The 23,477-nt window shown below is 40.1% G+C and overlaps 1 long non-coding RNA gene across 1 annotated transcript in view; it reads right to left on the bottom strand.

The window, feature by feature from the left end:
- LOC115852540 (uncharacterized) overlaps nucleotides 1–23,477 on the bottom strand; it is a 32,182-nt gene that overhangs the window by 510 nt on the left and 8,195 nt on the right. Inside the window, exon 3 of the long non-coding RNA XR_009565474.1 lies at nucleotides 20,544–20,688. This is a non-coding gene — a long non-coding RNA (uncharacterized lncRNA). The remainder of the gene's footprint in view (nucleotides 1–20,543; nucleotides 20,689–23,477) is intronic.

Genomic DNA, 23,477 nt, shown 5'->3' with positions numbered 1-23,477 from the left:
CTCTCTCTCTCTCTCTCTCTCTATATATATATATATATATATTTATATATATATATGTGTGAGTGTATATATATATGTGTGTATATATATGTGTGAGACAGATCTCTCTCACACACCCACACACATACACACGCACAAAAACACATAGAGTTTAGCGCACTTGACTTGAATTTTTGTTCTTTACAACATTGCTTTTTGTTCGTTTGTTAAATCAGACTTCTTGGTAGTGTGATGGAGAAGGATATTTTAAATCTCTTTCTTTCTGGGGGAATAGTCCCTTATCCAGGATTGGTGGAGGTCTGAGCTGATAAGATGCTTTCCCATTAGGCTTCTCTGTGAGGTTCCTTTTCTAGCAAGAGGTTAGAATGTTTAACCACTTCGCCTGCATGATCAAGTTCGTGACCTTCCCAGTGATGGCTGTCTGTGTGTCACCATGGTCATCTTCTTCTTCCTCCTGCTCCTCCTTTAATAAACCCTATAATTTACCTTTTATTTTGTCCAAGAGAAAGAGATAAGGAAAATAAATGCACCAGGAAGAGTACTTTCAGCCCACAAGAAGTCAAGCTGCATTCCAGGTAGGGCTGCTCTTCCTGAGGTACCAGAGGATGGCACAGGGCAAAGCAGTTGTGGACCCTCTGAATAGGATTAGGAGGATGTTGAGGCCAAACTGCAAGTGGTTGGTTCGGTGGGAGGAGGAGGTTCTAGTACTGGGGAAGAATCCACATAGATATAAAGTTTCAGGAAGTCTAAGAACAGAACCAGGAAGTTCAGAGACTCATCTAAAGTCTAAATGAGAGATTGAAAGAGTCAAGTGACCAGGGGATGGAGAATGAGTCCATTGGAAACACTCAGAGATGTGGGCTCAGTTTATGCCCTAGATCAGAACCAAAATGGAGGTGGTATCAGGGATGCAAAACTACAGTCAGAGGTATGTGGGCCGTGAATGACATCCAGGGCCAGGTTGGCAGCCAGTGCCCCAGCTGCTCCAAACCCTGTGCTCCTTACTTTGAAGGACTGGACCTGGCTGTTGGCTGGAAATCACAGTGATAAGAGTCTTCTTTCCCTGGAGAACAGTGTGGACTCCAAGAGACAAAATTCGCTGTGGAGTTCATGACATCACCTTCAAGCAATGATTCCAATTACAAATATGCACAGATATGACTCACTTCATACTTTAATGGCAGGTGTCATTTTTAGAAGAAGATGAAGGATTCCAGGGTTCAGAGTACAGTCCCTCCCATAGCAAAGTCCTTCAACCCAATGATTCTCTCCATTAATGAATAGCAACATCTTCTCTTTACCTCGAAAGTACTTATTAAAATCATTTATTGTTATTAGTGAGGTGAATTTTTACAAAATAATTCATTGTATTAACACTGTTAGTCTGCTTTAGAGGTTTTTACATTCTTCTTTTTCATTTAATGAACATAGCATACATCCTAGATGTTAGAGTTGCTATTATTAGGAAGAAAAGTAGCATCATTTAATTTTACTTACATATTTTATTTGTCCAACTGAGTGCTATTATGTCCCAGAATAATGAAGGATATTCATAACTTTCTCCATTCTCAAAATAAACCAAGGACTTAAAGTTTTCCCCAGGTACCTCTAGCCTTGAATTTTCAAGTATTATTCCTCCTTACACATTCCTCCATTTTTTTGTCAGACCTTCCAACTTTAAATATTGCTTCAAACCCCTGAGGGTTTTATAAGCTTAACCACAGGCAGCATTTAAATGGACTTCACTTATAATTAATTAGTTGAATGTGTTTAACTATTACTCATTGTCCAAATAAATGTAAAATAAAGTGCCTCTACTTAAATGTACAAAATAGCCGTCTATAAAATCATAAGCAATAAAGTCACAGAGTTGGATTTGTTCTATTTCTTTGGCTGAAATAAAAATAGAACGTCAGCTGCTTAATAACATTTTCTTATACTAAAGGAAGATATAGCACTTTTGATTGCCTATCAACTTTAATATTTGCTGATATGGAAAAGCGCTAGTCTCTGCTAAATATGGAGAAGGCTTGACCTACTTTATTTGATTTTAACATCTTGCATTTTAAAATGTAGGATCAAGGACTGTAGATTTTTATCATCTTTCCTTAGCTTTCTCTAAAATAAAGGCAATACAGGGAAATTTTGGAAGGTAAAAAGATGCGGGACTCTTGAGGCCAATTTAATAGAAAGGATTATTTTAAATAAATTTAAAAGTGACATGTTGAGACTTGTGCAAGGAGGCACAGAATTTTCTTCAAATAGTATAAAAAATCAGTTATATTCACAATGAATGCTTGGCTTAGAAAGACTTTATAAGCCTGTCCCTCTCATTTGCTTGTCTCTCACAAATCTGTCAGATACCGAGGGGCATGAGATATTGGGAATTGTTCTTTGGGTTTAATGGGAGAGAGGGCTGTGTTTGTCTGGAGGGAAAAGCCTACTGTTATGTGTCAAGTTTGGGGCCTGCTGATAGAGCACTCAACAGACACGATTTACTGTGCAAATCAACCAAATCTAGAACAGAGAAGAGAAAGGCAGTGATATTACCTTCAACAGACACAGTTGGATGACAACACAAGGCAGGAAAGGTTTGCAGCTATCAGTAACCTGGGCAAGAAGTTACCTGAGAAACTTCGACAGCAGATAAGAGATGGCAAGAGCTGTAGAGGGAAAGAGGTGTCTGGGGCAAGCGTTGAGCCTACATGATCCCCAGAGTACTTACATAAATAGATATCTGGGGGTGGGAGTTGATTAAGAAGGGAGTTGGTGTTTTTGCAATCATAGAGGGCTGAAGGGTCAGAGAAATATGGTTTAATAGCTGATGTTACCTATTTCTACTGTCCATTATAACATGAACTGGGATAACATGGTTCCAAACAGAATTTTCGAAGAAATGATGGAATTCCAAACACTGTTTCCCTATAATTTACAGTGTCTGGACTACTGGGCTCTAATCTGTTAATCAACTACTAAAGAGTCTTTAAAATTTTCTGATTTGTGCCTGAATGGTTATGGCATTCATATAAAAATATATTATGCCCACTTGTTTGGGTTTGAGTGCCCCCCAGAACAGATCCTGACATAAGGATTTTGGAGCATGACCTCTTCAACCCCCTCCACTTTTGATAATTACTGCAAATGGATTGCTGGAGAGGTATCACAGTGTAAGAGTTACAGGCAAAATCTCTCAAGCCAAACTACTGGGTTTATGGTCTGACGCTGCCACTTACTAACCATATGGCCTTTCAGTAGTCCCTCCTGTCTGTGACTTGACATTCTTTTCAAAAAATGTTGATGCTACTAGGAGTCAACTCTTAGCGTTGTTGCAAGTATAAAGTAAATTAAAACAAATATTGTGCTTAGAATGGGGCCAGGTGCATGACAATTACCCACTAAATATTAGTTCCTTTTATCATGGATTTTTTTCACACAGCTTCAAAAATCCTTCTCAAAACAGTTCCAGGAAGCCACTGTCAATGAATAAGGGTTCACATAAGAGATGAAATCAATTTGTCTAGTCTCCATCCTCTATAAAGTGAGAAGACAATGATACAAGTAGAGACCTGTGTTTCTGTGTCCATATAGCTTTAAAGACTTGTGAAATCACAGAATCTCAGGGGAGAAAAGGACCATAATAGTCAGCCACTGTAGCCTCTGTGCTGCTCTGGAAATGTCTTCTGTAGTATGCCCTAGCGCACATGCATGTGGGCCTCTGCTTGCTACTCAATGCTCATCAAATTATTTAATTTTAACTTTAGACATTGTCTTAGTTCCAGCTGCTATAACAAAATAACATGACTGGGTGGCTTAAACAACAGAAATTTATTTCTCACAGTTCTGGAGGCTGGGAAGTCCAAGATCAAGGTTCTGGCTCATTCAGTTTCTGGTGAGGGTTCTCTTCCTGGCTTACAGATAGCTGCTTTCCTGCTGTGATCTCACATGGTCCTTCCTTGGTGTGTGCACATGAAGAGAGAGAGATTTCTTTCTCTTTTTTTAAAAGGTCTCTAACTCAATAGGATTACCCTAATGATCTCATTTAACCTGAATTACCTCTTAAAAGCCCTATATTCAAATACAGTCGCATTGGGAGTTAGGACTTCAACATATAGATTTTGGGGGAACACCATTTAGTCCATAGCAAACATTTTTAGTCTTACTGAACTGAATTTAGCCTCACTATAAGTCACAATTTTGTTACCAAGGGCAACAAAGGAAATGAGACGTCCTCCACATGACATACGTATAAGAATTCAAAACACTTAAAGTGTCCTCTCTAGTTTGTCTTGTCTTCAAGTTAAATGTCCCCAGTTCTTTCAATAATTTTTCACCTAGACTTCTCACCATCCCATGAACACTATATCCTTTGTTAATTTCTATTGCTTAAAAATGGCATCTACAATTGAAAACAATGTTTCCAATGTGATCTGATCAATATAAAATGCAAAGGAGGGCTTCCCTGGTGGCGCAGTGGTTAAGAATCCACCTGCCAATGCAGGGGACATGGGTTCAAGCCCTGGTCCGGGAAGATCCCACACGCCACGGAGTGGCTAAGCCCGTGCACCACAGCTACTGAGCCTGCGCTCTAGAGCCCGCGAGCCACAACTACTGATCCCGCGTGCCACGGCTACTGGGCCCATGCTCTGCAACAGGAGAGGCCACCGCAATGAGAAGCCCGCGCACAGCAACGAAGACCTGACACAGCCAATAAATAAATAAGTAAAATAAATTTATTTTTAAAAATGCAAAGGAATTAGTATCTTCTCTGTTGTTATAACTATTCTTGCTTTGTCACAGGCTGACGTTGCATTCAATATGTTAGTCATTGGATGACAGTTTATAGGCAATTAGCTTATTCTAGCATTTTAGGTACTTAGTAAGCACTGGTTGAATTGAACTGAAGTCCACTCTGAAGGGGTTTTTTGTTATCTTAAATTTTATTTTTTCTGAATCATCTCCTGTCTAAAGGGTTCACACAAGACTAGAAACTGGGCCATTTTGGCGTTCTCTTGATATTTTTGAATTTACATTAAGAACAGTAAAAAAGGTCTGGACCAGTATGGAGAAAAGTTGCAATGGATCAATATAGAAAGTGCCTGCACAGAAGAAAAACTGATAATATTTTTTTCATCTCTTTCCAGAACAAGAGAGAGAGTGAACAAAGGACTAAGCTTCTGTTGCGTGTCTTCAATAATTGCTTTAACATGTGACTTACATTTAAGCAATAAAGGACATTAACTAAGGGTTTAATATATGTCAGCTACTGTGCCAGACACTTCCGTATTATCTCGTTAATCCCCTCTACAGACCTGTGAGGTAGGTCTTATTAACCTCACTTTACAGAAAAGTTATGGAGCTTGCCTAACTTTACATGCTAAAGATAGTCCTTGTATAGGAGGCCAAATCCCACGTACTTTCCACCACACCTGAGCTAGTGAAACTGGGGTGTGCTGTGGATACTGGTACCACAGCTAATATATGGCATATCATCCTGGGACATTAATATTCCTGCTGGCAGGTATATTAGTATATATTAGGGTTGCCATAACAAATACCACAGACTGGGTGGCATAAACAACAGAAATTTATTGAGTCCTGGAAGCTAGAAGTCCAAGATCAAGAGATGGGCAGAGTTGGTTTCTTCTGAAGCTTCTCTCCTTGGCTTGTAGATAGCCATCTTCTTCAAATATCTTCATATGTACTTCCTTCTGTTTGTAACTGGGTCTTAATCGCCTCTTCTCATAAGGACATCAGTCATATTGGATTAGAACTTGCCCCAATTACCTCACTTAAACTTATTTACCTCTTTAAAGACCTTTTCTCCTAATACAGTCACATTCTGAGGTACTGGGGGGTTAGAACTTCAACGTGAATTTCGAGGGAACTCAATTCAGCTCATAATAGCAAGTAATCAAAAGCATATTAAAAAGTAGGTGAAATATAATGCACAGTGGCCTGGACTCGAAAGTTTGATTGCTTTGGTTGGATCCTGATTCTTTCATTAACCATCTGAATGACCTTGGGCAAGTTATTTACCTGTCTGTATCTCAGTCTCCTAATCTTTAAGATGGAGATTTAATAGTATGTTTATAGGTTTTTATAAGGATTAATTGAATATATATATTTATATATTGCATTAAGTCCTGAATATTTATTAACTCTTATTAAATTATTGAATAAAGTAAAATGCAAAATTCTTTTAAAGTTAAAACATATTGTAGAATTTTTTCACTTACAGAATGCTGATTCAATCACATATATCCATTCATTGTCCTCTTCTAATGGGGTCGAGTGGAGAAAAAGTCTGAGAAACAGTTTCTGCTACCATGGATTTACCCTTCATGCTAGGCAGACTTCTAAGATGCTTCATGCTAGGCAGACTTCTAAGATGCTTCTTGATGCTTTCCACCAGTGGTATTCAGGCCTGATAAAAGCCCTCCCTGTAAGTGTAGGCTGGACCTAATTAATCACTTATAATGAATAAAATACAGCAGAAGTGTTGGAATGGCACTTCCAAAGTTAGGTTATAGAAATCTGTGACTTCCATCTTGCTTGCTTGTCCTCTTTTCTGGATCTTTTTGCCTGCTTTCTTTGATGGGGCAAGTCGTAGTGTTCGGCGTTACCCTATGCATAGGCCCACATGGCAAGGAACTTAGCATAGCTTCTGGCCCACAGACTTTGAGGAACTGAGGCCCCTCAGTTCAAGACCATATAAAAAACTGAATCCTGTCAACAACAACATGATTAAGTTTGGAACTGAATTCTTCCCCAAGCAAACTCTTTCCTTTAAAGGCTTGGATGACTGAAGCCCCAATTGGCACCTGGATTACAACTTGTGAGAGACCCTGCGGCAGAAGACCCAGCTAAGCTGTGCCCAGGTCCCCAACCTACAGAAACTATGAGGAAAATAAATACTGTTGATCCAAGCCACTAAATTTTGGGATAATTTGTTATGCAGCAATAGGTAACTAATACACTCTTCTGAAAGTGAAGAATGTTGTGAAAGAAGATGGAGCCATCAAGATTCAAGTGGAAAACAAGATGCACGCAAACACAGCAGAAGGACATAAAGAGGGCTAGAAAGGAGCTGTCCTCCGAAGATCACAACTGTTTTCTAACACTCACTCTGCTCAAGTGGTTTTTCCCCATCAGCATCTCTAGAATCAACCCTCAATTGGATAGCTTGCAAATACCCTTGCTTTGCACCAGTTGCATTTCAAAGCACTTAAATTGCTCAACCTGCTCCAATACATTTACTCCTACTGTTTTCATCATTCACGATGCCCTCAGCTTTTATAATCTAGGAGATGACCTAAAGATCAGAGTTAATTTAATTTAAAATCAATGAACTAGAGAAGAAAGCCCCTGCCTCCAGCATCGACATTGAACTGCAGGCTTCTGCAAACTCAGGGGCAAAGACACATAACAGCATATGCCATGTTGTTATTTCTAGCCAGGTGCCTACAGTCACACAATCACAAAATTCTACCTAAAAAGATTTTGAAAATTGGTCCCCACCTGATTTAATACTACTTATAGGAGACTTTTGTTTGATCAAATGAATTGCAAACCACTTCCTGGATTCATTTTTGAGTCTTAAATCCCAGTGAGTAACTAAAACCAATATTAATGAATCCTACATCCTTGATATATTGGACAAAGTCGCTCATGACTGAGATAATCAAAGGGCTTAGATTTCTGAGCAATGGTTATTATAAAATATTTGTGTTTTTAACTGAGTTCTATTTGCAAAGTTACTAACTCCTACTGCAAGAAGAAGGCTCTGTGATGCAAAGCCTGGGGGTATCTAGTTCACATGTAATTGTTTTATCCTCAAAGTCTGATTTCTGGTTTTCAGGGGTCTGCAGTGAGATGGCTTCATAGCTAATTGTTTTCTATTCGTCCACTCCTTCATTTGTTTATCCATTCAGCAAACACTTACTGCATATCTCTTCTATGCCAAGCACAATGCTAGATCTTAGGGATTAAAAATGAATAACACAGTCCCTCAGTCAAATAAACTAAGTTTTGCTATTGTAATAAACAAGCTCAAAATCATCTCTATGGCTTATCCCAACAAGTTTATTTCTTGCTTACACCAAGCCTACAAAGCCCACCTGATACCTCCATGGCAGCCTGGGTTTCTGTGTTTGCTGAGACAAGGGACAACCAGAATGGAAATCCTGGTAGCAGTAATTAAATGCTTCCATCAGAAAGAGACAAGAGCTCTTCTGTTTGCATGGTCAGGTCTGCCCCCAAGTAGAAGTGCAACCGCCAGAACAGTTTCATTAAGAGGAGAAAGAGAAATAGAAAATAAGATAGTTTTCCACACACTGACTTTGATCCCTGACACTCTCCATCCAGTTCAGTTTTGTTAGCCTGTACAGACATGTCATGGGCACTTGTATGACTTTTTTTAAAACATTTTTATTGGAGTATAATTGCTTTACATTGTTGTATTAGTTGCTGCTGTATAACAAAGTGAATCAGCTATATGTATACATATACCCCACATCCCCTCCCTCTTGTGTCTCCCTCCCACCCTCCCTATCCCACCCCTCTAGGTGGTCACAAAGCACCGAGCTGATCTCCCTGTGCTATGCAGCTGCTTCCCACTAGCTATCTGTTGTACATTTGGTAGTGTATATATGTCCATGCCACTCTCTCGCTTCATCCCAGCTTACCCTTCCCCCTCCCCAGGTCCTCAAGTCTATTCTCTACGTCTGTGTCCTTATTCCTGTTCTGCTCCTAGGTTGATCAGAACCTTTTTTTTTTTTTAATTACATATATATGTTAGCATTCGGTATTTGTTTTTCTCTTTCTTACTTCACTCTGTATGACAGACTATAAGTCCACCCACCTCATTACAAATAACTCAATTTCATTCCTTTTTATGGCTGAGTAATATTCCATTGTATATATGTGCCACATCTTCTTTATCCATTCATCTGTCGATGGACACTTAGGTTGTTTCCATGTCCTGGCTATTGTAAATAGTGCTGCAATGAACCTTGTGGTACATGATTCTTTTTGAATGGTATATGCCCAGTAGTGGGATTGCTGGGTCGTATGGTAGTTCTATTTTTAGTTTTTTACGGAACCTCCATACTGTTCTCTATATTGGCTGTATCAATTTACATACCCACCAACAGTGCAAGAGGGTTCCCTTTTCTCCACACCCTCTCCAGCATTTGTTGTTTGTAGATTTTTTGATAATGGCCATTCTGACCAGTATGAGGTGATACCTCATTGTAGTTTTGATTTGCATTTCTCTAATGATTAGTGATGTTGAGCATCCTTTCATGTGTTTGTTGGCAATCTGTATATCTTCTTTGGAGAAATATCTATTTAGAACTTCTGCCCATTTTTGTATTGAGTTGTTTGTTTTTTTTGATATGAGCTACATGGGCTGCTTGTATATTTTAGAGATTAATCCTTTGTCAGTTGTTTCATTTGCAAATATTTTCTCCCATTCTGAGAGTTGTCTTTTCATCTTCTTTAAGGTTTCTTTTGCTATGCGAAAGCTTTTAAGTTTCATTAGGTCCCATTTGTTTATTTTTGTTTTTATTTCAACTTTTGTAGGAGGTGGGTCAAAGGATCTTGCTGTGATTGATGTCACAGAGTGTTCTGCCTGTGATTTCCTCTAAGAGTTTTACAGGGTTTGGCCTTACATTTAGGTCTTTAATCCATTTTGAGTTTATTTTTGTGTATGGTGTTAGGGAGTGTTCTAATTTCATTCTTTTACATGTAGCTGTCCAGTTTTCGCAGCACCACTTACTGAAGGGACTGTCTTTTCTCCATTGTATATTTTTGCTTCCTTTATCAAATATAAGGTGACCATATGTGTGTGGGTTTATCTCTGGGCTTTCTATCCTGTTCCATTGATCTATATTTCTATTTTTGTGCCAGTACTATACTGTCTTCATTATTGTAGCTTTGTAGTATAGGCTGAAGCCTGGGAGCCTGATTTCTCCAGCTCTGTTTTTCTGTCTCAAGATTGCTTTGGCTATTCAGGATCTTTTGTGTTTCCATATAAATTGTGAAATGTTTTGTTCTCATTCTGTGAAAAATGCCATTGGTAGTTTGATAGGGATTGCATTGAATCTGTAGATTGCTTTGGGTAGTAGAGTCATTTTCACAATGTTGATTCTTCCAATCCAAGAACATGGTATATCTCTCCATCTGTTTGTATAGTTTTTAATTTCTTTCATCAGTGTCTTATAGTTTTCTGCATACAGGTCTTTTGTCTCCATAGGCAGTTTTATTCTTAGGTATTTTATTCTTTTTGTTGCAATGGTAAATGGGAGAGTTTCCTTAATTTCTCTTTCAGATTTTTCATCAGTAGTGTAGAGGAATGCAAAAGATTTCTGGACATTACTTTTTTATCCTGTTACTTCACCAAATTCATTAATTAGCTCTAGTACTTTTCTGGTAGCATCTTTAGTATTTTATATGTATAGTATAATGTCATCTGCAAGCAGTGACAGCTTTACTTCTTCTTTTCTGATTTGGATTCGTTTTATTTCTGTTTCCTCTCTGATTGCCACAGCTAAAGCTTCCAAAACTATGTTGAATAATAGTGGTGAGAGTGGGCAACCTTGTGTTCTTCCTGATCTTAGTGAAAATGGTTTCAGTTTTTCACCATTGAGAATGATGCTGGCTGTGGGTTTTTCATACATGGCCTATATTATGTTGAGGTAGTTTCCCTCTATGCCTCCTTTTGGAGAGTTTTTATCATACATGGGTGTTGAATTTTGTTGAAAGATTTTTCTGCATCTGTTGAGATTATCATATGGTTTTTATCCTTCAGATTGTTACTATGGATTCTGTTTGCTAGTATTTTGTTAAGGATTTTTGCATCTATGTTCATCTTTGATATTGACCTGTAGTTTTTTTTTTTTTTTTTTTAACACCTTTGTCTGGGTTTCCATCTGGTCCTGGACTTTTGTTTTTTGGAAGATTTCTAATCACAGTTTCAATTTCAGGGCTTGTGATTGGTTTGTTCATATTTTCTATTTCTTCCTGGTTCAGTCTTGCAAGGTTGTGCTTTTCTAAAAATTGGTCCATTTCTTCCAGGTGGTCCATTTTATTGGCATATAGCTGCTTGTAGTAATCGCTCATGATCCTTTGTATTTTTCAGTGTCAGTTGTTACTTCTTTTTCATTTCTAATTCTGTTGATTTGAGTCTTCTCCCTTTTTTTCTTGATGAGTCTGGCTAATGGTTTATCCACTTTGTTTATCTTCTCAAAGAACCAGCTTTTTGTTTAATTGATATTTGCTATCATTTCCTACATTTCTTTTTCATTGATTTCTGATCTGATCTTTATGATTTCTTTCCTTCTGCTAATTTTGGGTTTTTTTGTTCTTCTATCTCTAATTGCTTTAGGTGTACGTTTAGGTTATTTATTTGAGATTTTTCCTGTTTCTTGAGGTAGGATAGTATTGCTGTAAACTTCCCTCTTAGAAATCTTTTGCTGCATCCCATAGGTTTTTGGACCAAAGTGTTTTCATTGTCGTTTGTTTGTAGGTATTTTTTGATTTCCTCTTTGATTCCTTCAGTGATCTCTTGGTTATTTAGTAGCATATTGCTTAGCTTCCATGTGTTTGTATTTTTTACAGTTTTTCTTTTCCTGTAATTGGTATCTAATCTCATAGCATTGTGGTTGGAAAAGATACTTGATATGATTTCTGTATCTTCTCATTTTGCTTAACTTAGTGTGTTTGGGGTCTCCTTTTCTCAGGCTGCAGGTTCGTAGGTCCCGTTGTTTTTGGTGTCTGCCTCCAGTGGCTAAGGTTGTTTCAGTGCATTGTGTAGGCTTCCTGGTAGAGGAGACTGGTGCTTTTGTTCTGGTGGATTCGGCTGGATCTTGTCCTGGTGGGCAGGAGCACGTACGGTGGTGTGTTTTCGGGTGTCTGTGACCTTATTATGATTTTAGGCAGCCTCTCTGCTAATGGGTGGGGCTGTTTTCCTGTCTTCCTAGTTGTCCGGCATGGGGTGTCCAGCACTGGAGCTTGCTGGTCGTTGAGTGGACCTGGGTCTTAGTGTTGAGACAGAGATCTCTGGGAGAGCTCTGGCCGATTGTTATTATGTGTGGTCAGCAAGTCTCTGGTGGTCAAGTGTCCTGAACTCAGCTCTCCCACCTCAGAGCCTCAGGCCTGACCCCTTGCCAGAGCACCAAGGCCCTGTCTGTCATGTGGCTCAGAAGAAAAGAGAGAAAAAAGAGAAAGAAAGAAAAATAAAATAAAGTCATTAGAATAAAAAATTTTTAAATATTATTAAAATTTAAAAAGTAATAAAAAAAAAGAAGAGAGCAACCAAATCAATAAATAAATGCACCAATGATAACAAGTGCTAAAAATTAAGGTATGATAACCAAAATAAATCAGAAACTAGTCAGTCACACACAGCAAACCTCAAGTCTACAGTTGCTTCCAAAGTCCACTGTCTCAATTTTGGGATGATTCATTGTCTATTCAGGTATTTCACAGATGCAGGGTACATCCTAGTGTGGGTTTCCTAGTGTGTGGAGATTTAATCTGCTACTCCTGAGGCTGCACGGAAAAATTTCCCTTTCTCTTCTTTGTTTGCACAGCTTCTGGGGTTCAGCTCTTATTTGGCCTCACCTCTGCATGCAGGTTCCCCTCTGAGTCTGTTCTTTGCCCAGACAGGAGGGGGTTAAAGGAGTGGCTGATTAGGGGCTCTGGCTCACTCAGGCTGGGGGGATGGAGGGGTATGGAATGTGGCGTGAGCCTGTGGCGTCAGAGGCCAGTGTGATGTTGTAACAGCCTGAGACATGCCACATGTTCTCCCAGAGAAGTTGTCCCTGGATCATGGGTAGTGGTGAGCTGCACAGCCTCCTGGGAGGGAAGGTGTGGATAGTGACCTGTGCTTGCACACAGGCTTCTTGGTGGCTGCAGCAGCAGCCTTAGTGTTTCATGCCTGTCTCTGGTGTCCGCGCTGATAGCCACAGCTCGCGCCCATCTCTGGAGCTCATTTAGGTGGTGCTCTGAGTCCCCTCTCCTCGTGCACCCTGAAACAATAGTCTCTTGACTCTCAGGCAGTACCAGACTTTTTCCTGGACTCCCTCCTGGCTAGCTGTGACACACCAGCCCACTTCAGGCTGTGTTAATGCAGTCAACCCCAGTCCTCTCCCTGGGATCTGACGTCTGAAGCCCGAGCCTCAGCTCCCAGCCCCCACCCACTCCGGTGGGTGAGCAGAGAAGCCTCTTAGGCTGGTGAGTTCTGGCTGGCACCAATCCTCTGTGCAGGAATCTCTCCACTTTTCCCTCTGTACCCCTGTTGCTGCGCTCTCCTCCGTGGCTTCGAAGCTTCCCGCTCCCGCCTCTCCCTGTCTCTACCAGTGAAGGGGGCTTCCTAGTGTGTGGAAACTTTTCCTCCTTCACAGCTCCCTCCCAGACATGCAGGTCCCATCCCTATTCCTTTGTGTCTGTTTTTTCTTTTTTCTTTTGCCCTACCCAGGTACATGGGGAGTTTCTTGCATTTTGGGAAGTCTGAGGTCTTCTGCTAGCATTCAGTAGGTGTTCTGTAGGAGTTGTTCCACATGTAGATGTATTTCTGGGGAGGAAGGTGATTGTGTCTTACTCCTCTGCCATCTTGAAGGTCTCCTCTCTGAGACTTCCAAGTTCTCAGTTCAGCAGCATGGACTGGCGCTCTGTGAACTGTAGTTCCATGGGATGTACTCCTTTTATGATTTTTGTCAGGCCTTCAAAATATTAAACATATCTTGGAGACCCCCCCATTATAGTTCTCATGGACAATTAAAGGAACAGGGACTCCCCTTTAGAAATGACTCATCTCCCTTCCTCTGAAAATATTGTGGTTCTTCCCTCTCTTCCCCTCTGTCCCAGGTAGGAAAGCCTGGTCACTCCTTGAAAGTGGAGAAATGAACAAGAGGACATAGTTCAGACCAAGCTAGACTTTGAGAATTACATTAAATTCTCCATCATTTATTTATCTATGTAATCATTTGACCAAACTATGTAATAAGCATCTGTACTATATGCTGTGTGCTAGGAATTAGATAGTTATCAAAATAGACATGATTCAAACAATATATTGATGGAGATTGTCAAGAAATGAGCAACTACAATGCAGTGTAGTAAAAGCTTTGCTAGAAAAGTGCAGAGACCTCTGGGGACACAATGGGGCACCCAATGGATAAGGGTAGGCCCTTGGAGGAAATAATGCCCAAGCAAATGTCTAAGATCGGCAGAGGAATAAGTTAGGTGAAAAGAGCGGTGGGGGGAATGAGTGATTGTTCCACAAGAACAAATGCCAGGAGGAGAGAGAGAGGGAGAAGAAGAGGAAGACAGAAAACAGAGAGGAGAAAGCAGATGAAGTTTTTGACATAATCAGGGAACTATCCAGAGCATAGATTCAAGGTGGGGGAGTTTTGAGAGACAAGACTAGAGCCATGAGAAGGAGTCAGGTTTCACAGGACTTTGTAAGCCATGAATAAGAGTTTGGACTTTTTCCTAAGAGCAATGGGATACCACTGAAAGGTTTCAAATAGAAGAAAGTGATATGACAGGTACTTCATATTTGAAGTAACAACTGCCTACTTTACAAAAAGCCTAGCAGTTTTTATGCTGGCAAAAGACCCAACACAATCCAATGCTTGTTTACAGCAGTCCTGGTCTTCGGCTGGTTTCCTTAGTAGGGAGATTTATGTAGAGTGAATTGGGGATTTGTGTCTTTGGTATGATTAGGAACACCAGGAGAGCCTCTAACACAAAACTATACTTTCCACTCTCTGCCATCAACACCGAAACCCCACTCTATTCACTTTTGTTTTTTTCATTTACCTGTTCATCAAATATGCACCAAGCCCCTGCTATGGGAATGGAATAGAGCTTGTGCAGTAAAGAAAAGAAGACAAGGACGGGGCTCTTGCTTTCAAAAGGCTAAAAGGTCTAGCAGGGGAGATAAGACAAACTGAATAGTATTGAAACAGAGCAGGACCCTATGGTCTTTACCTCCCCATATCCTCAGCCTGCCTTTTGTCTGTGAAAAAATTTTAGCCAAACAATAAATTTAATCAGAGAAGTGAGAAAATGCAGAAACAAAGGAAACCAGTCAACAGAGACCAAATAATAAGAGTTTAGTCATTAAGCAAAGTCAAGGGCCTTTAGTTCCTCCTCAAGGGCTATAGATAATATTCTGAGCCATATCCTGTGAGCTGTCTTATAGATACTAAAACCCCCAAAAGGTGGAAGAAGTTAACTACATGATGACCAGCCTGTAGCCATGACATAAGCTGCCACAGTTTCGAGAACTGGCCTCATGGAAATGGGAACAAACTGATCCTGGAACTGAAGATTAACTGTACTTAAAATAATCAAAATGACGCTGGTCAGACCACAGTATGATCCATTTCAAGATGACTGGCAGAGCTGACTGTGCTGTTTCTACATGTAGCCCCCTCCCTCCGTCTATAAAAGCTTTTGTCCACTGGTTGGGGAGGGGGGAGTCGGCCTTTGGACAGGAGTCTGCCCTCTCCCCCACCCCCAACCACTGCCCCCAGTTGCCAGCATCTGAAATAAAGCAAAGTTTCCTTTCCACCAACTTACCTCTTTATTGGCTTTTGAGTGGCGAGCAGCCAGACCCCCATTTTTGGTAACAGTATCATGTGTGGGAGGAGAACAGAGCTATAAGAATCCAGAGGAAGAAATGAGCCTTTCAGACTGGGGACCCCAGGGAAGGCTTTGTGTAAAAAATACCACCATGGCTGGGCCTTCAAAGATGAATATGAAAAGCTTTTGCACAGCAAAGGAAACCATTAACAAAAGGAAAAGACAATCTACCGAATGGGAGAAAATATTTGCAAGGGATACAACTGATAAGGGATTAATATCCAACATGTAAAAATAGCTCATACAACTCAGCATCAAAAAACAAAAAACCCAATTAAAAAATGGGCAGAAGAACAAAACAGACATTTTTCCAAAGAGGAAATGCAGATGGCCAACAGGCATAAGAAAAGATGCTCAACATCACTAATCACCAGAAAAATGCAAATCAAAACCACAATGAGATATCACCTCACACCTCATAGTCAGAACGGCTATCATCAAAAAGAACACAAATAACTAATGTTGGCAAGGATATGGAGAAAAGGGGAGACTTGTACAGTGTTGGTGGGAATATAAATTGGTGCAGCCACTGAGGAAAACAGTATGGTGATTTTTCAAAAATCTAAAAATAGAACTACCATATGACACAGCAATTCCACTCCTGGGTATACATCCGAAAAAAACAAAAAAACAAATTCAAAAAGATACATGCACTCCAATGTTCATAGCAGCAGTATTTACAAATGCCAAGATATGGAAGCAACCTAAGTGTCCATCAACAGATGAATGGATAAAGAAGATGTGGTGTATACATACAATGGAATACTACTCAGCCATAAAAAAGAACAAAATTTTGTCATTTGCAGCAACATGGATGGACTTGGAGGGCATTATACTAAGTGAAATAAGTCAGTGAGAGAAATACAAATACTGCATGATATCACTTATATGTGGAATCTAAAAAATACAACAAAGTAGTGAATATAACAAAAAAGCAGACTCACAGATATAGAGAACAAACTAGTGGTTACCAGTGGAGAGGGGGGAAAGGGGTAAAATAGGGATGGGGAGGTGGGAGATACAAACTATTGGGTGTAAGAGAGGCTCAAGGATGTGTTGTACAACATGGGCAATATAGCCAACATTTTAAAATAACTGTAAATGGAAAGTAACCTTTCAAAATTCTATAAAAACTTTTTAAAAGTTGCATGATTTCCTCAGTGCTGAGCCACGTTTTCATCAGAAGTCTTTCAGCTCTCCAAGAGAAAAATTTAATGCAAATGAGCATAAACAAAAAGAGAGCATTATAGGCTCCCACACTGGGAAGTCCAGAGGTGCTGCTGACTTCAAGCCTAGCTGGATCTAGGGACTCAAGGTTATAATCAGAGCTCAACCTTTCTTTCTCCATTCTTATGACGGGTCCTCTCTGGCAGGCAAGATGGCTCTCAGCAAACCCAGTATATTCATTCCACAGGGCTGCTCTAACAAATCACCACAAACTGTGTCTTAAAACAACAGAAATTTGTTTTCTCACAGTTCAGGTCTGAAGTCTGAAATCAAGGTGTCAGCAGGGTTGATTCCTTCTAGGGGCACTAAGGAAAAATCCATTCCATGCCTGTCTCCTATCTTCTTGCATTTGCCAGAAATCCTTGGCACTTTTTTTTTTTTTTTTTTTTGCTTTTAGATGCATTCTACAAATCTCTGTCTCCACCTCACATCCCTGTCCTCTCTGTGTTTCTCCTCTGTGCCTCTTTATTTAAAATCTTCCTCTTCTTTCTCTTGTAAGGACACCAGTCACTGGATTTAGCACCCACGCTAAATCTAGAATGATCTTTCTTGAGATCCTAAACTCAATTATATCTACAAAGAGTTCATTCCAAACAAGTCATAGTTTGAGTTTCCAGGTGGACATAAATTTTAAGGGGACACTGTTAAACTCACTACACCCAGCAAAGTCATCTTTCCCACTATCTATGGTACAAAGTCCCCCTCCAGTGGACCCAGATGGGATCATGTGCCTGATCTGTGGTGAAGGAATTGGCTGTTGAGTTTAGTCCCACCAGAGCCACATGGAGTGAGTTCTCAAGGGAAAAAAAATGTTCTGCTCTCAGAACAGGAGAAGACACATCAATGACAGGATCCTGGAACAAGCTCCTGGCAGAGCTTTCTGAGGGAGGATATGGAAAGGTCTTTGGAATCATTATGCTTCAGAAGTGAATGGACTGCAGAGGTTAGTGTAGTGGCTTCCATTCCCTATTACAGATGAGGAACCAGAAGCACAGGACAAGAATGATTGAAGACCCCTGGACCTAACAGTCAGTGAGGGACATTCTGTTTGAGGACATTCTGTTTGAGGACACCTGCATTTCGGGAGCAAGAGGCACCCGGAGAATGGGACAAATCAGATGGGGAGAGGCCAGTACAGGAGACATGGATGGATCTTCAAAACACATTTTACAATAATTCCTACAGCTATCCCTGCCTTAGTCTACTTAAGCACTTTACCTATGGAGCTCAAAATTAGACCACTGGTTTTCAGAGGCAACTCTGAAGTCCTGTGTTGATGTCATGTTTCCATCCATCTTCAGTGAAATTAGAAAATTAAGATAATGTGGAAATTTTTAAGCTAAATTAATTCAATTTTTTTTTAAATCATTTATTTATTTATTTACTACGTGTTTGGCCGCACCGGGTCGGATCTTAGTTGCGGCACATGGGATCTTTAGTTGCAGTATGTGAACTCATAGTTGTAGCATGTGGGATCTAGTCTCCTGACCAGGGATTGAACCTGGGCCCCCTGCATTGGGAGCATTGAGCCCTAGCCACTGGACCATCAGGGAAGTCCCGTAAATTAATTCAATTTAAATGGCTACATGATGGTCCCAAAATTCTATCCTTTCTACTTTTTTGGTATTTGTTAAGCTGTTTTTAAAAATTAAACCATGGTCAGAGTAGAAAGTAATTATTATTTTGTGTCATTTAGTCTTGTGCCTGTATTTGGCAAATGAAAACGTTGGCAACCCCAGGGTAGGTTTCCATATTTCTGGACAGGGAGGGGATTTTACCGGCTCATGAAATCCAAAGGTCTTGGATACCTAATCTTGGCCAACTGCTTCATCTCATTAGGTAGCTCCAGAGCTGAGAAACCCCAGGGAAAAATCACAGAGGACTTCCCTGAACATTCATTTTCTAAAAAGGAAGGTAGCCTGGATTTTGAATTGATTTTTATTGTGTTTGGAATGTTTTAAGAAAGCTCTCTTTCGCTCAGGATGAGATGGAGTTTGTTAGCAGCATTTTTAGTTGCTAAGGGATGTGCCGGGCATCCCTTAGTGAAGCAGGCATGTGGTACTTCCTAAAATCCTGTAGCTTAGAGACCGTACCACCATCACTGCAAGTGTTCAAAAACTATAAGACCCACTTGTTGGTCAAAGCAGCTGAGCTGGTTGAAAGCCTCTGATTTATATGAAAACATTTACCCGTGCTTTTTCAAACAGGAAAATTAGCAGGGCATTCTTCAGAGTAATTGACCTGTGAATTTGAATTTGATTTGTTTATCCACAACAGCCATCACACCAAGTTAGCAATAAGCATGTTTCAGTCGAACTTCACGGTTGGTGACCCCTGAGTTGTACATTATCCATCATGCTACAGGCACTCCTGGCCCACTTTATCCAAGCCACTCTTGTTAGAATAACTGTTTGGAAGTAGGAGGGCCATTGTGAAAGCTTATTTAAGGAGCTAGTTAGACATAAAACAATTCTTTCCTGGAATTTAGAAGGGTGAGTTATCTTTGCCTAACCAGGAGGCAAAGAGATACTCAAGAGTGGCATATTGGTCATCCACTGGGGTAACCAGAGAGATCTGAATTTTCATTAGGTGGTCCTATTGTATCTACTCTCCACCTCTCCCAGCTTCCTTTAGGTTTGTTCAGTTCCTGAAGGATGAAGGAGATAAATAATGCTAAAAAGCCAGCAAAGAAAAGAAATAAGAGTAATCTAGTACGTGATCAATGCCTCACCGTCCAGACCCTAAAATAGAGAAAATAGTAAACATCCCTTACCCACTTCTTTTTTTTTTTTGGTCAACATCTTTATTGGAGTATAATTGCTCTACAACGGTGCATTAGCTTCTGCTGTATAAGAAAGTAAATCAGCCGTGCATATACACATACCCCCATACCCCCACCCTCTTGCGTCTCCCTCCCACCCTCCCTATCCCACCCCTCTAGGTGGTCACAAAGCACCAAGCTGATCTCCCTGTGTTATGCAGCTGCTTCCCACCATCCATCCATTCTACATTTCCTTACCCACTTTTTATTCACTCACTGGTGTGTTCATTGTTTGGTTGGTACATTCATTCATCAATCCATTAAAAATCAAAATTTTATTAGTAACTATTACATGCAAGATATTCTTGTCTTAGGACATTGGATAGAGAGGTAATTAGAATGGACTTAAAGTAAAGGAGCTTTTAGTAAACTCATTTTAGCCTAGTGTTGAGGAGATTGTTGGTGTCCTGAGGGTCCTTGGGTATCCTGTTGGCCTCAAAAGTGCCGACCAGGTTTCAGGCTTCTATTTCAGAAGAAGTGAAGCAGTCCAACTGACTGATTAGGGCTTTCTCCAGGTCTAATATTTTAAGGGAGAGAAACACATCATTGATGAGTTCTTCCCAGGGAAGGAAAGCAGACAAGGACTCAAGGCATAAGCCTGTCCAGGAAGAATGCATGTGTGTCTCCTGGAACTTAAACCCAAGGGAAATCTTGCTGGGAAAGAAGGGAAAAGAGACAAGTCACTAACCACCCTGAGTTGCCATTAATAAAATTTGTACTTATTGATATTAAGAATCATTATTGATTATTGGATATTAATAAACAATCCTAGCACAGGTTTAGTGCCTACTCATGACCATCACTGGGCTGGAGCCACAGACAGACAAAACATAGTTCTTACCCTACAGGAGCGTCTTATATAGTCATGGATGCATATTGGTGAAGAAAAAGGAGACAGTCTTGGTTTCAATTGAGCTTTGCGAAACACAAGAGGGAAGATAAAATCTTTTCATCCTTCTGGCATCTCATTGGAGGGATGGTTCTATCTGTAATTGAAAACAATAATAGCAACATATATTGCATATGTACTGTGTGCCAGGTACTATTCTAAGTGCTTTGAATACAAAGTGGGCAATCTGCAACCCAGAAAAGGGTCCTCACCAGAACCTGACCGTGCTGGCACCCTGACCTCGGAATTCAGCCTCCAAAACTATGAGAAACAAATTTGTTATATATAAGCCACCTATGGTACTTTGTTATAGCAGCTTAAACAGACTAAGACAGTGATCAAGGAAGGTCTCACCAAGGAAGTGACATCTGAGCAGCTAAATGAAGTAAAGGTGTGAACCACGTGGACACGTAGAGGAAGAGTGATCCAGGAGGGGGAAGGGCAAACACAAACCTGTGTCTGTTCACTTCGAGAACACAGGCTTTATATGTCATGTTGAGCATAAAAAGACGAGTCAGATTTGGACCCTGAACTCAAGGAGTTAATAGTCAAATAGGGGGAAATGGGTAAGTTTAAAAATGTAAACGATTAGATTGATTGACCTCACAATGCACCTGACAATGAGGCTTAGGGCACTGTGAGGGATGAAGACAGGACAGGGATGATCAGGGACGACCTCAGTTTGGAATCAAACCTTTACTTCCTAGGGTTAAAAATATAGCAGTCTGATCATCACATGCAGTAAACAAAATCATGGTTGTGATTGTTTCCTTTTACCTTTTCCACAATAAAACTTGCCAAGAGTAGCGGGTTATACCTAGATCTGCATGTTTGTGTGATGACCTGTAGCATCTTCTCATTGATACGGTGATAAATCTGAAATCCATCAAGAAACAATGGACAAAGAAGCTTTGCTTCACAAATGTTAACCTTAAAATCTAACGTCCCGTTGCTGCAAATAAAGGGATATTTGCTAAGAATTTCCAGCTAAAGCCACCAGTCAAACTCACTTGCCCTTCCTGGCTTTCTCCTTTTCTCTCTCATGCACTGAAGAATGATTTATCTTTTAACTTAGCCTTAATTCACAATTTCACAATTAATTAAACATCAGCCTAATCATTATACCCACAAAACATTTAAACTGATGTTGGGAGAATAATGGGGAAATGAATAATGCTTTGAAGGTCCATTTCAAATTAGTTATTTGATTAATGAATATTCCACAAGGGCATTTGGGAGATGACCTCTGTTGATGACTTAAAAAAAGACATGTCTGTTTAGATAATGAGAAGACAAAGCGAGCTTGAGTTATCTCTGAGTGTACGTTGTGTAGAATTACAAGGATTAATCCATATAAAATGTTACTTTTCCTGTGGCTTGCTGGAGATAACATAGAGTTGTAAGATCAATAAATAAAGTTTGGCATTTCAAAGATGCTGCTTGATGATAAACTGTGCAGTGCGCACCTCAGACTGCCAGCCGTGGTGGCTCTGAGCACGAGACGCCCACCGGAGGTTTATGAAAGAAAGCTGGGCTTGTTCCTGATAAGGCTTGCAGTGGGGCAGGCTGTTTGCCTCATAAGCTCTCCATAATCTCTCCTAACACCTGACCTTTCGATTTCTTAGATGTAGAAGAAGAAAATTGGTTGTCACCTGCTTCCTGTATATTCAAACAAATAAGAAACAGCTTACCTTGTTTTGTAGTTTAGAAGGAACCTTTTCCCAGCAGTTTCGTGATCAAAAGCGCATATTGCAAAAGGGAATCAAATATAGGTCAAAGACGCTGACTGCAGCGCATGATAAGAGTAAGACTGAGAAGGAGGTGTTTCAATCACAACCAGACTGCCTTCTTTATGGAGAAATACATATCACAGACTTGACGTTGTAATCTCAGACAGTTAGGTTACTTTTCCTCCTTAATTATGCTAAATCTTAGAACAGTCCAAGCTGAATCAAAAATGGGGGTCATCAGAGTCCCCAAAGGATTGGAGTTGTTTGAACATGAAGCAAATGCTAGAGAAGGTTTAATTGCTATGGCCAACAACATAGTACTTCCTTCCCTCCTGAGCTGTTTTTTACTTTAAAGCGTGGAAGTAACCCTCTAAAAGCAGGATTTACATTCATTCAATAGGTAACTAATAATCCAGTGCTAAATAATTTCTTGGGAGCAAGTTGAGAACTTGAACTCTTGTGGACCCCAGGGGACCTTTGGATGCCCGTCAGAGGGAGTATAAGGCAGGGCCTCTAACTGCTACACACAAGAAGTTGGTAGGAGACCAGCTGTTGGTGCCCACCTCCTTCCCAACGTATAATGGATGAGTTAACATTTTCTAAAACCATCTGTTGAGCAACTCTGAATGAGTTTAACTCTAAGGTAAGAAAGATGGACTACTCTTTTAGAAACAGGAGACAGGATATGGTTCAGTCTTCAAGGCTCTAGACTGAAATAATAGAAATTTTAGAAACTAGATCCTGGATCTAGTGGTGGCATTGACACTGATTAACTGTTCAGCTTCATGCAAGTCACTTCATTTCCTTCCTCTAAAAATGGAAGAGCACAAGGTCCTACTGCATAGCACAGAGAACTATATTCAGTATCCTGTGATAAACCATAAAGAATGTATATATATATATATATATATATACACAACTGAATCACATTGCTGTACAGCAGAAATTAACACAACACTGTAAATCAACTATACTTCAATTTTAAAAGATAATAATAATTTAAAAAATTAAAATGGAAGCGCTTTGATCAGCTTAAAGTTTCCATTCAGCTCAAAATCTCTCTTCTTCTATTCCTTTGCATGGGTGAAAAAAATCAAGAAGTGTGGCAGTGAGATTTTTTGTAGTTGTTGTCACATGACCATGAGGGAGAAGAATT

This window comes from Globicephala melas, chromosome 10 (genome assembly GCF_963455315.2).
Source record: "Globicephala melas chromosome 10, mGloMel1.2, whole genome shotgun sequence".
NCBI classification, from domain to species: Eukaryota; Metazoa; Chordata; class Mammalia; order Artiodactyla; family Delphinidae; genus Globicephala; species Globicephala melas.
Note: the sequence above shows the minus strand (reverse complement) of the source record. Positions and strands in the feature narration are given on the sequence as shown.